This window comes from Thamnophis elegans, chromosome 6, assembly GCF_009769535.1.
Source record: "Thamnophis elegans isolate rThaEle1 chromosome 6, rThaEle1.pri, whole genome shotgun sequence".
Taxonomy (NCBI): domain Eukaryota; kingdom Metazoa; phylum Chordata; class Lepidosauria; order Squamata; family Colubridae; genus Thamnophis; species Thamnophis elegans.
In genome coordinates this window covers 41444796-41459382 of record NC_045546.1, presented here as the reverse complement: position 1 = coordinate 41459382, position 14587 = coordinate 41444796, and positions in this window count along the sequence as shown.

Here is a 14587-nt window from a genome sequence, read left to right as displayed (position 1 = left end):
GATTCAGTTTCATAGCAGAGCACCTAGTGTTGACGATTTGTCACCTCCCGATCAGAAGGTTGGGAGTTTAATCTTAGGTAACGATGGACACAAAGAAAAAATATCTGTAGCAAACTCTGCATAGGCGTCGCATCCAGCCAATAAATACTGAGTTCCATTCAGTTACTCCAACTCTTCTCTGAATTAAGAGATTACAAGTTCATGAAAAAAAATCAGTTTCACAGCAATTCAATCAAATCCTTGAATTAAAATTATTTTTGGATCAAATTGATAAATCTGCATTAAAACATTGAACTGAATTGGATTCCCATGGATTGATTCAGGCCATCTTAATTTATTCAATTTATTTTTGAGCTTTTATGTTGGCAACAGTGTACCTGATATTCTTATAGAACCAAGCAATAGGAAAATTGAATAGTATAATAGGCTTTGCTATAGCGACTTGACTAAGACCAAATATGTTATTAAATCAAATCTGGAATTCACCGATATGAATTCTTGATGACTTTGAATATTGAATGTGAAATTCAAATCAAATTTAATACTTTCAAATCAACTGCCAAAATAAATTAGATCTTAGCTGATTCCAACATCTCAAAACTGCCTGAAAAACCCTAGGTATGTCAAGCGAAGCACATGTAAATGAGACATTAACATTAAACATCAGGCCTATCTGTCCTTAGAATGCTGTTCATAGTGCATATCACCCTATATCCAAAAGGTTATTGTACAGTAGAGCGAGGAAAGACGTAGAAAAGACTTTGAGGAAAAAATTATGCTTTATTTAATGAATGTGGATAAAGGGAACAAGATAAAGATACCAATATCATTAATAGAGTTATTTTAAAAAAATAATTAATTAAGTCTCAGCATACAATTGGAGTTCAGGGTAGAGAATTGAGACAGATAAATACTACTTCTCCACACAGCATATAGTTTAATTCATGTAACTAGCTGCTATCATATGTTGGGTGAGATCATAAATTCAAATGATTTGAAGATTATTTATATTTGTGGTCAGTAGCTAAGCTTAATGATAGCATACTATTTACTGGATTATTGTCATTTAATTTAAATACAGGATACTGGAGAGTAACAGTTGAAGAAAGTTCTTTCATGAGCTTCCAGTAGATATCAAGTTGACATCTAGCTTTGTGAACTTTTATTATGAATCAAGTCTTCCTTCCTCCCTCCCTCCCTCCCTCCCTTCTCAAAGTGGAATATATTGATATTGCATTTCTTCAATGTTCTCAATGGTAATTTAATAAAATAGGTTGGACAGGGAAAGAGATAAGAGGGGAGGGAAGGCGAGAAAATGTAAAGCGCAAAGTTATCCAGTATGGTGTATGTTTTGACTTGAAAATGAATCTTCATAGTCTGGACCGAACACCTTAACCAATACTCTATTCTGGTTGTCCTGTGTTCGGAATTCAGTTTAAAATGTTGTAATGTGACTGCAACATCTATAGGAAAAACTCAAGAAACAAACAAGAAATATTTTTGAATCTTAATATGTTTATAGTGAAACTTGCGGTAGTGATTTAATATGTGTTTGTTTTAAAAGTGATTGCTAAGGAAAGATTCTCAGCAGACACAATAAACAATAGCAGTTATTCAAGAACCATTATCATTTATCACATCACTGTGAACAAATATGAGACCTCTAATCCAAGGGCAGATCTCACAAAAGACTCCTACTATCTGTCATCTCAATGAAAGCTCTCATAGTTAAAAAATATGCAGTAGTAGCAAAATGTTATGCTGCATACTAAAAAAGGTCCAGTAAAAAGCCATTACTATACACACGTAAGCTGCTTGTGAAATTCCATTATAAGCATATTATTTATCTGAAATGTTCACCCACTGTTGAATATGTTTAACTTTCAACAGTTAACTTTCCTAGTGATGCATTTCTTACTTAGAAGTAAGTTTTATTTAATTCAGTGGGATTCACTTGTTACTTGATATATACATAGAATTGCTAAATTAATAAATTAAAAGTGCTTATTATTCATTTAAAAACTAATATAAAAATGATGAGCTGGTTAGTAAAGGTGTAATTATACCATCAAAATAAAATATTTCAAAAAATGAGAAATGTCTCATTAACAGTGCAAGAATTCATACAATAAATAAATGTCAGTTTAGAAAACCTTTACTACTATCTTCTGGTCATCTGGATTTTTGCAATTCACTTCTGACGTTAGCTTGACATTAAAAGTTAAATACCAATATGTAAAATGATAGTGAGATATAAAGAGCAGAGTAGGACTGTCCCTTGTTCTTCTAAATTGATGGGATTTACAGAGATAGAAATATTCATTCACAACTACCCATGTTTCTATCAGAGGCTCATCCTATCACGCAACCTATCTTTAACTTTGCTGCAAGACAACAAAGCACCATTGCTGTCAAATCACTAAAGAGATTCAAAGATTTTGTTTAAAATTTTGATTTAAAGGAGCTATTTAATCTCCTTTGCTTCTAATCACTGTTATTTCATGTTTTATTATAAACAAACAAAAAAAAGGCCCTATGAAAATGCATCTACCTGATAGTTAGCAGTACATTTAACAATTGGTTAAAAAAAAATCACAGTGTGGATTTCATATTCCTAGAAATCCAACTATCCCATAACTTCTGAATATCTTGCTATTTCTAAAAGTAAAATATGAAATAAGAGTTAATATAGTACAGGAAATAAACCATATTTTGTCAATGTGACCTTAATTTATTTCAACAATTGACAAATCCAGTTTTATTAAATATTCAGCACTATATGAGTCTGCTTAGAAGCATGTTCCTTTTATTGCAGTGGAATATATGCTTCAGTCAACTACATAAGATGCAGGCATAATGCTTTACCAGGATTTCATTCAATTTTAAGAAATGTCAAGATTAAAAAATAAGTATAGTTGTACATTGTGAAAGAATTTTGAGCATTAAACCTCATTTGTATTTATGTGACCTGAAATCACCTTTAACATAAAATAAATTAGTAGAAATTGAGACTCCATGTTTTCAATTGATAATAGCCATCTTTCTTGTTCACATTCAAGGTCAACTATGTGTTCCTTCAGTGATTCAATATGGTTCTGAATTGGGCAAAGCTATATAGTAGTACTTTTAGTCTGGCTGAGCTTTATGTGAAATCATTGATAGACTTTCAGCTGAATTTGTCTTGAAAATTTGTAAGTATTAGGCAGAAACTGCTGGAAGCAATTGTGCTGGAGTTTGATTACTTGCATACAAGAGAATACATTAACACTTGCAAAGGACCACCAGCTTACAAGGCAACAGGAGAACACTGAAGAATTAAATCTTCTCACTATTACCATCAAGCATGTCATCAAGTCAGTAAGAGGATAGACAAGAAGAGAAAACATTTACATTTTCTCACTAATTTAATAGATAGCAATAGACTAGGAGATAAAAATAGGAAATTTTTGGGTGGACATCCACAAAAAGGATCTACAAGGACAGGCTGAGAAAGGCACAGAATTATATGCAGATTATGAAATGGAGACCTGATCTATTGATTGAGAGACTGTATTGCTATTCTAAGAATTCTGAGGCTTAATTCCATAATTCAGTGGTTCCAGCTCAATGAATGTTCTTCTTCTCTTTTTACTTTGCTCATTTAAATCTCAAGCAGTACTTTGCTGTCAGTTCCTATTTGCATCTTTTGCTGTTCATGTTTCCTCCCCCTCTTTCAATTTTTCCTTAGTTCTTTCCTGTCACATCTCATCTTCTTTCTGACGCATTGTCATCTTTCCTTGAGTTACTTGAAGTCACTTTTTTTGCTGTCACCTATAGTTTCTGTCATTTGGAGGTTAATGAAGCAAATCTCCATTAAGACTGGCACAACTGGGGCTTATATCCACTGTTGTTATTTGTTTTCCATAGCCCTGGTTTTTCCCTCAGGGTCTTATTTAAGGGCTTTCATTCCCATTATTATTTTATCCTGATTCTCAACAGAGGCGATAAAAATGGTTCTTCTCAAGCCATTTTTCTGTCTGAAGAAGGTTAAAAGGGTTATCTGTAAGTCATAATACATAATATCATAGGATAATCAAATCCATGATGGGATGGGAGAATTACACAATAGTTTTTCTTCTTTAAGGAAGTATAAAAGTCTCATAATATATTATAATGTATGATTTGTTGTAGTTTCATAATGTCCCATACCGCCTTCCTTAATCCTTTTAGTGGTTTTTTTTTAATAATTTTTTTTTATTTTTGTTACATAGACAACATATACACACAACAATGGAGAAACAAAAACAAAAAAGAAGAAAAAAAACACAAAAAAGAAAAAAAAACATCATCACATACAGCATGTCGTTTGGTTACAGGTGTTTTAACATTTATCATTCTTATACATTTATTATTTCATTTAATAAGTTATAATTTAGTATCATTTCTTATTCCCCTACCTGTGGCAATCCATCCCAACTACATTTCACCCCGCACACACACCCTGTATCTCTCTGTTATATATATAATACACACAACAATAAAAAACCACACACACACACACACACACACACACAAACAGAAAGAAAAGAAAAGAAAAAAAACACAAAAAGGAAAAAAAACCCATCATTACATATAGCATGTCATTTGGTTACAGGTGTTTTAACATCCACATCCTCAAATAATATTTACCATATCAGACTTTTCATCTAATATAACTGAATACCTCACTTTCATTCTACAATATATATTCAGTTACCATTAGTATTATTTTCCCCCAGAAAATATACTTATGTTCATTATTATCCTTGTACTTCATACTTTCAAACAAAGATCTTATTCCTTCATTTTTCAACAAAACGTCACTACATATATATACCAATTTTCAATTATTCCCTTATTAAAATTATTTATCAACAGCAGAATATCATTATAATACGTTCTTAACATTATACATTATATCACCAGACCTCTATTGAATATACATAAAATCATTATTATCCTTATCCTTTTTAAAGCAAAAAATTCTAGAATATTCAATTCATTGATATATTAATTTTTCATTGTATCAGTTAGTTTATTTTACAGCAAAGTTGTATCATCATTTAACTTCTTCAATTAAAGCATAAGTATATCATTTTTCATTTCCAAGTTTTTTTTCCCCCTAGCCACCGATAAAACAAATCCCATATCTTATAAAATTGCTCATCCTCTTGTTCTCTAATTTCAAGTGTCATTTACTCATTTCAGCACAGTCCATTATTTTTTGGATAACTTCTTCCTGTTTTGGTATTGTTTCATTTTTCCAGTTTTTTGCAAATACAATTCTGGCTGCTATTAACACATTTACAATCAAATATTTTAAGACTTGGTTGTAGATTTCTGGTATGATTCCCAATAAAAAGACCTCTGGTTTAAAGTCTATTTGTTTGTGTGTCATTTTCTCCAACCACATGTGGTTGACCAGTATCTTTTAGCTTCAGTGCAAGTCCACCACATGTGGTAGTATGAACCCGGTATCTGGTGACATTTCCAACACTTTTCTGATTTATTCTTAAACATTCTTGCAATTCTAGTTGGGAGTAGATGCCACCTGTAAAACATCTTATACAAGTTTTCTCTATATGCAGTAGACATTGTCATTTTATAATTTTGAGACCACAATTTCTGCCAATTTTCTAAGTCAATCCCATACCTAAAAAATTTTCCCCAAGCTATCATAGTTTCTTTAACTTGTTCTTATTGCAATTTAACCTCCAATAAATATCCATATAGTTTTTAAATTACTTTTTCATCAGTACCTGTTATAATTTTGTCTAACTCAGTCATTTTATTGTAGAAACCTTTGGTTTTTCTATCTTCATTATATCTAGATTGTATCTGTACATATGAATACCAGTTCATTTCTATCCCTTCTTTTTCAACTCTTGAATAGATTTGAGTTCACCCTCTCCATTCAATAATTCAATATATCTAACTGTTTGTTCCTTTTTATATTTTATATTATTGGATATGAAAATGCTTCAATTGTTGATATCCAGACTGGATTTTTTAAGTAGTGTAATCTTTTTACCTTTTCCCAGTTTAATAGCAATGCCTCCCTTATATAATGTCTTCTAAAATAACCATGTGCTTTAGTTCCCTTATTCCATAAGAAAGCATGCCATCCCAACAATAAATCATGACCTTCTACATTCAATAATCTAGAGTTTTTTAATGATATCCACTCCTTAATCCACATCAAGTTTGTTGCTTGATAGTATAGCTCCCAATCAGGTAGGCCAAATCCTCCTCTAGATCTAGCATCTTGTAGCAATTTAAGTTTTATTCTAGCTTTTTCCCCTTGCCAAATAAATTTCAGAACTATTTTATTTAAATCTTGAAAAAAATCCTTACCCAATCTGATTGGGATTGTCTGAAACAGGTATAGAATTCTAGGTAAAATGTTCATTTTAATTGTAGAAAATCTTCCCATCATTGATAAGTGCAGATTTTCCCATTTCTTCAAATCAATCGCTATGTGTTTTTTAGTCTGGTATAGTTGTCCTCCTTAAGAGTGCTACATCTAGGTGATAAGTATATCCCCAAATATTTAACCTTACTTATAGTTTGAATCTGGTAGAAATGGTTGTTTATCCTATATGAGATTTTTACTCCCAGTACAAATTAAATATTTCAATCTCCTTCACATAATGCTTTATTATAGAGATACTATACGAAAGGAAGGCTATGTCTTAGCTAGTCTCAGATGAATTTTTATTTTTATTTAAGTATTTGAATAAAGAAGTCTGAAGAGCTGTAAAACTATTATTAAAAAATAGGCTTCAAAGCAGAAAATCTGATTTTTTAAAAATAATAATCGTATTTCAATTTTTGCAACCTGTTATAGCTACTTTACAAAATTCCTAATCACATTTCTAGTCACAAAATACCAGTTTTCCAGACAGCAACATGTAGGATTCTTTTTCACAATCTTTTGTAATCTTGTGATTAATTTACTACACATTCAGATTCTGGCCCTATAGAATCACAAGCTTTTATTGAGAAGTGGAAAATCAAAATACATTTTCCCTTTATTTGATACTAATGTTTATAGAAAGGGGGAAATAAAAATGAAGAACATTTTTTTAAATTTAAATATTATATTTTAAGACAGCAATTTAATTGAGGAGTTCTTGATGCTCTCTGAATTTTGTTGTTTTCTTGCAGATGTTTCATTAGTCAAACTAAGTAATGACTAGGTAATGATGATAACAATGTTATCTAGTTTCGGTAATAAAACATCTGCAAGAAAACAACCAAACTCAGAGAGCATCAAGAACTCCTCAGTTAAATTGCTGTCTTACAATATAATATTTAATTTTTTTAAAAAAAAATGTTCTTCATTTTTATTTCCCCCTTTCTATAAACATTAGTATCAAATCATTGCATCATTTCAACCCTAAAGTACATTTTTTCTCCTTTATTGGTAATAGTAATTTAATTGTCAATAAAAGTTCCATATTTTACTAGTTTTACTTTTATGACAGAATACCTCAGAACAATGGTGGAATTCAGTCAGTTTGGAGCACCTGGTTGTTAACTTTATGAGTAGTTTGGTGAACTGGTTGTTGGAAGAAACCATTAGAGCAGAGAACTGGTTGTTAAATTATTTGAATCCCACCACTGCTCAGAATCAAATGAAAGCAAGAAAGACTGGTGCTGCATTGATTAAAGTGCAGTATTGAGGGCAAACTCTGCCCACAGCCTGGAGTTAGATTATCACAGGGCTCAAGGTTTTAACCTTCTGAGTTGGATACTGAACCTGCCAAGATCAGTAAAATGAGGATTTAAATTGTTGGGAGCAATATGCAATATGTCTCTACACTGTAAACCACCTAGAGAGTGCTGTAAGCTCTATGGGGCAGTACATAAACCTAAATACTAAATATTAAGAAATATCAAATAACTAAATAAATGTTTAAACTGTCATTCTATATTCATTTGCTTGCTGCTTTGTTCAGATTATATAGCTATCCATCTGATTGATATGACTGGGTGGCTCACAAAGTTAAAGCACTCAATAAATAATCAGAATAACGCAAGAAAAAGCATTAAATAGCAATAGCACTTAGAATTATATACCAGTTCACAGTGCTTTATAGTTCTCTCTAAATGGTTTACAGAGTCAGTATATTTCCCCCACAATCTGGGTCCTCATTTTACCAACCTCGGAAGGATGAAAGGCTGAGTCAACCATTAAAAGCAGTAAAAGTTATCGAAACCATATATAAAAAATACTCTTGGAGTGTGTAATTCAGTTTACCTGTATTATAGCCATTTAGCAAGATGAAGATGACAACTACAAGATACTCAGGCAAGATGGCAAAGTCAAGTCTTCAAATCCTTCCTAAAGGCAACATGGATAATTGGCAATCTAAGTTCTGGGAAAATGAGATTCCAAAGAAATGGGTTCATAGCAAAAAGGGCTGATTTCCTGAGTGCCATTAAATGGGTTTTAGTAGATCTACCAAATTCTTTTCCTGCCAAATCTGATGAGTGGGTAGCAATAGCAATAGTATTTAGACTTATATATTACTTCACAGTGCTTTATAGTTTCTCTAAGCAGTTTATAGAGTCACATATTGCTCACAACAATCTTGATCCTCATTTTTCTAACACAGGGGATGTAACACAGGGGAGAGGTAACTGCTAAACTGGGAGATGCAATCATTCTAATAATATTTCAAAGGAAGCATCAAAATCATTTATTTAAAAAAAACAAAAAGGTTTAAAAAGAAAAGAATAATCAGAGAAACACAAGTAGGAAACCTTCATGTTTTTGTTTTGCTTATGAAATAATATTTTCTGTAGAGTAGGCTTGTCACCCTAATGGAATCTCACATGTAATAAGAATTGTTGCTGCTTTTTATTTGAACTTTTTTTGGTACATTGGTTCCCATATTTGGCAATTTATTAAACCATAGGGAATTAATTTTCTCCTCATTTCTTCCTCTTAATTTGAAATAAATTTAGCATCTGACTGCCTTTGTGCATGGATGCTGCTGAGAATGCTTCTGATTGCTTCTCTTCTATTATCAATACTCTGTTCTCTAGCCTTGCTGATTGTACTTTGCAGAAATACAGAAGGCGAGTACAGAAAAAATAATTCATTTTATTTCAGAAGTGCAGAATGTTTGACAATTTCAGCTGCCCAACTAGCAATTCTATGTCCCATCCTGCTTCAACTGAGAATCTCAGATGTGCAAAATAAATATTGCTTCTTGAACCAGAGGTTGTGCAGACAATGAGTAACATGATTGATAGATATCTTATATACTCCTGAAAACAGCAAAATATTAAAGATCAGTAGTTGCTAAGTGGGGGAGTAGTAAATAAATTGTACCACCTATAGAATTATTCTTGATTCTCTTTAGAGGCAAAATAATTATATAGGACTCGCTTTAATCATTATATATCAACATTGCTTCCTGTATTTAAAACTAGTGTTTCTTATTTACCATGCAGTTTCTTTTAAAATTATAAGATAAACAATTTGTTCTCTTTTTTTAATCTAGATGTAGATGCAACTGCCACCTTTTAAATAGATTCTGAATATATATGCTGTACAATACATGAAAATTACAATGAGACAATTAGTTATAAATAACTTAAAGCAGAACTAGAATTTACAGTTTCTTGGCTCCTAATCTGATGCCCAAACTGGATCGTGGAAATGCAGTATATAATATATATTAAATAAGTGTCATATACTTATTTAATATATTTATATACTGCATTTAATAAATATTGTCTATTATTTATTAGACAATATTTATTGTCTAATAAATATTGTCTTCCAGCACATGTATTATTCTACTGTGCTCTTACAATATACTTTCTTTAGAACTCTTATATATAGAAGTGTAATCATCATTGTAAACTATTAGGAAACAAGGTTGCTTAAACACTGATTCCAAGTCAGGCAGTTACAGAGCATTGTTATTATTTAGCTATGTTTTGTCATGGTGCAGTCATAAATTGGCAATTGATTTTGACCTTGACTTTTGTGAGATAGCAGATAATGTATACTGAAGCTATCAAAGCAGATCTGCAGATCCAATATATTTACAGCAAGGAATAGGGCTGCATTAAACATTCAAAAGCAATATATGAAGCAATAAATTTTAAATAATGTTTTATAAATGAAACTTTGCCCTAGAGTGTAGTAACATTGGTCTCTTGTATACACATACTAAACTAGAATAGAAAGTAAATTAATGTTGTTTTTCAAAATTTCAAATAATATTTTAGACTATGTTTTAGTTGGACTGACAGGTAAATATTAAATTTATAGAGATTAAAATCTTGAGGCATGACATTTCCATACTGTAAATAATTCAACCTGTTCTCCAGATGGAGATAAGCTATAGTTGTTTGGCTGAATTGTGAGATGGTATATCTTTGCAAAACCAATGAGAACATTGGCCAGCACAGAATATATATATATATATATATATATATATATATATATATATATATATATATATATATATATGTGTGTGTGTGTGTGTGTGTGTGTGTGTGTGTGTGTGTGTGTGTGTGTTGTTTTTTTATTTGTGCTGATAAATAAATAAAGGGAGACTAGTATAGATCTATTTCAAGCTATTTAGCTCTCATCAGTTAGCCATACCCTTACTGGGATTTGAACCTGGGCTAAATTGCACACTAGGCAGAGTTCTTAGCCATTAGGCCACAGGCTCTTATCCGTTATCAGCGAAGCCAGGGTGAAAGGTATCTATTAGATTTTTACAACCCCTGGTAAGCCCCAATTATGGGAGGAAGCTAACTGCTTCCATCATCTGTCAATCGGCTCGTCACAAGAGTCCATCACGACAGAAACCCAATATTTTTACTGTTGCCTTTGTTATATTTGTGTTGTTTTTTTATTTGTGCTGATATATATATATATATATATATATATATATATATATATATATATATATATATATATATATTTTCTGAGGTTTTCGCGGGTGTTAGTATGTAGGTCTCTAGTTGTTCGGGTTTTCTCCCGCGTAGAATTGGAGATGTCTTGGCGACGTTTCGACGAAGTCACATTCGTCATCTTCAGGCTGCTGCTGACTACTTCAGGTATGGAACCTGAAGTTCCAAACCTGAAGTAGTCAGCAGCAGCCTGAAGAGTAGTGGAAACACCACTACTCCTGGAAACACCAAACCTGAAGTAGTCAGCAGCAGCCTGAAGATGATGAATGTGACTTCGTCGAAACGTCGCCAAGACATCTCCAATTCTACGCGGGAGAAAACCCGAACAACTAGAGACATATATATATATATATATATATATATATATATATATATATATATATATATATATATATATATATATATATATATATATATATATATATAAGAAGCAGCTGTTTAAGTGAAATTAATGCAAAGGGTTCATTTCAACAAAGAAATTATTTACATATTTCATTGAGAAAACATCAGAAACTTATCTTTAAAAGAAAACTTACGTGAACATTCTATTCATGTTCTCATGTAGCTATTTTTTTCTTCCAAGCGTTTTCCCACAGGTGTAGAGCCCAAAGTGTGTCTTTAATTACATAATCATTTTTTGTTTTCTTTGTTACTTGCCTGGCTTTTCATACTTGAATTAAGCCAAGAAGAGATTATTACATGAAAGCTCCCTCCATTGAACTTTTTGGGGAGATTGGGGAAAAAAGAAAGCCAAGGAAGATTAAGAACATTGGAAAGATGTGTTGCAAAAAGAAAAAAAAACAGATGCCATCTTTAATAATATCAAAAACAGTATTAAAAGAAATTTGCTAGAAATTTTCATGACCCCAAAATATAGTATAAAACCCCCAAAGTTTCTTTAATAAAGAAACAAGGAGTTTTGACAATTCAGCATTATCTTTATTGTATCCTTGCATGGTATGCCTCAGTGTGGGTTTGTGTGTATCTGCCTTGGGTGCACTGTGTATGTGTGCATGCATGTGTGGATGTGCTGTCCTTAATTTTAATCCCTGAATTATTTTCCTACAAATTTATGTACCATTGTATCCAATCGAGCACACTAAATGTTCAGTTTTGTCTAAGAGAATTTATAGTGATTTATCTTCTATACCTAAATATGTTAGCAAATGAAAGTTACTTATACTGTATGTAGTGTTGATGTGTGGCTGTTATATTCCTATATAAAATACATACTGTTTCTGTAATTCCACAAAGATAATTGAGGAATTATTTGTACTTAAATCATATATGTATTAACAAGACATTAATAAACTTGATTTACCACAAAAGCAGCTTTTAGATGTATAATTTGCAGATAAATTGTTCAAAATTAATATCCCCTTTGCATATGTGGGCCGAATTATGATCATTCATGTTTCTGAAAGCTGGTGTGCAAAAGCAAAGTAGTATGTATGTATTATATTCTATGGGACATTCTGATTAGATAATGAATCAATGAATAATGAATCAATGAAATGTTCTTTCTTTGGAGTTAAATAAGTTAGACAAATCATTTCCAGTTGCAATGTTTTTTTTTTAAAAAAAATAAAAAAATATTAGCCCCAAATTGCTAGCAGAACAGTAGAAAGGATTTATTGTTTCTTTGCTATTGAAGGTCACATTGTCTTGGGTAGAATGTCCAGAAAAATATATAGTTAAAATACAGTTAAGCATTTTAAACAAGGAAATGCTCCCAGTTCCGATTGTATATACTTGGTTATGAAGTAATGAATGGTAATCTTGGCAGTCCTGGTTGCCGTTGCCGTTGCCATTGTAATCCCAAGATGCTTTGTTTTTAAGTGGGAAGAGGTGAAATCCCCAGGTAAAGGGCCCAGGGATGAGCTTGTCTATTATAATGCAAATATACAAGAGTGGCAAAAGAGAAGATACTGTTAATTTCTTCCAAATTAGTTTGTTAAGCCAAAATAGCAGAATGTACATTTGACAATTACAAGAAAAGTTCAAATTCCTAACTGGATTGAATAAAAAGGCATTTTAATAGACAAAAAGGCGGGGTTTAGGAAAAGTCAGATGACATTAGATCATGTTTTACTGCTAAAACATTTAGCAGAAAAGTGTACACATACACCTGTTTCCTCCCTTTATGTATACTTGATCGGTTTTAGATTTTCTTTGGACATAATATTTAAATCTAAACCATGGTATATACATAAATGACCTACTGTAGACAAAACTTTGCTTCTGCTTCTTATTAAAATTCATGAAAATTTGACACTGAAGGACAGGAAAGACAGGAACTAAGGACATGTTACCAAGGAAATGCCAATAAGGAAGAGATTCAGACAATGACATGTATTGGCATTCATTTTATTTAATTGTCATATAAATTTAGAGGCTCTCTCTTTAAAATAATTCTGTCATCCATTCTCCCAAAGTACGGTAGTGTATTAATTTATGCTAATGATACAATGGTTTTCTTTTCACCACTGTGATCCAAAAATAATTTTGGAATCATGAATTAATAATTACAATGATGAGATATTAACAATAAACTATCATAATCAAGATTCTTACCTTCTCCGAGTTCTCGAAATGGCAAAACTAGAAATTAGAAGGATATACCACTGAGCAGATTAGTACCTTTAAATAAGAGGAATTTCTTGAAACAAACACTAAGAAAAAAAGATTATGCATTCCAAAATTCACAGAGATTAGCATCAACCATTCAACTATTATTTTGCCCTAAGAGTGCAATTTATATCTGCTGCAATTAAATTGTTAGCAAAGAAAGGCCAAGCTTTGCGGTAAACCTAGATTGGTACAACTTCTAATCATGTAAAATTGGAGAATAGACTCAGCCATGTACCATGAGAACCATATTCTTGGCTTGGTTTTGAAGCACAATATTGTTCTTGATAGATGTCCATGTTCGTTTGGTTGGTTTTACAGGGATATTCATCAGCTAATTAATTCCTTATAACTAAGCACTTCTTTTTTTATTATAACAGTGGTTATACATACATGATTGAGATAATTCTGTCTAAAACTATCAACATTATTGTAAATTAATTTTGTCTTGTTAATCTTATTTTATATTACTTTATGCAGTTTGTTCCATCTTTTCATCACAATGTAGTCATTGTAGCTATCAGGATGATTAAGGTAATGGCTTTTAAGCCTTCTGATTCTTTGTCATTTCTTTCTATGCATTACCTAAAATTCTGCTCCATGGTATAACAGTCCCACCATTAATAAATATTTTGAAATACCTATAGCTTTATATACAGTTTTAGGCATTTGTGCTTAATAAATAGTATACCTCTTACTCAGATTTTGTAGAGTCGTTAAGACAACAAATTAGAAACTAGAAGATCGAGAGTTCTATTCCCAACTTAGACACAAAGATAGCTACATGACCTTAAACCAACTCTTAACCTAGGAAGGAGACAATGGCAAAACAAATCTGAAAAACCTTGTGCAGAAAACTGCAGGAACTTGTCCATGCAGTTGTCAAGACCCCCAAAAAACGTGGCACAACCTTCCCCTCAAACGCTCTCACATTCATAGATTCACATACACTTGTATTCATAGATAATTTTGGAATCCTAAAATATTTATAATCATA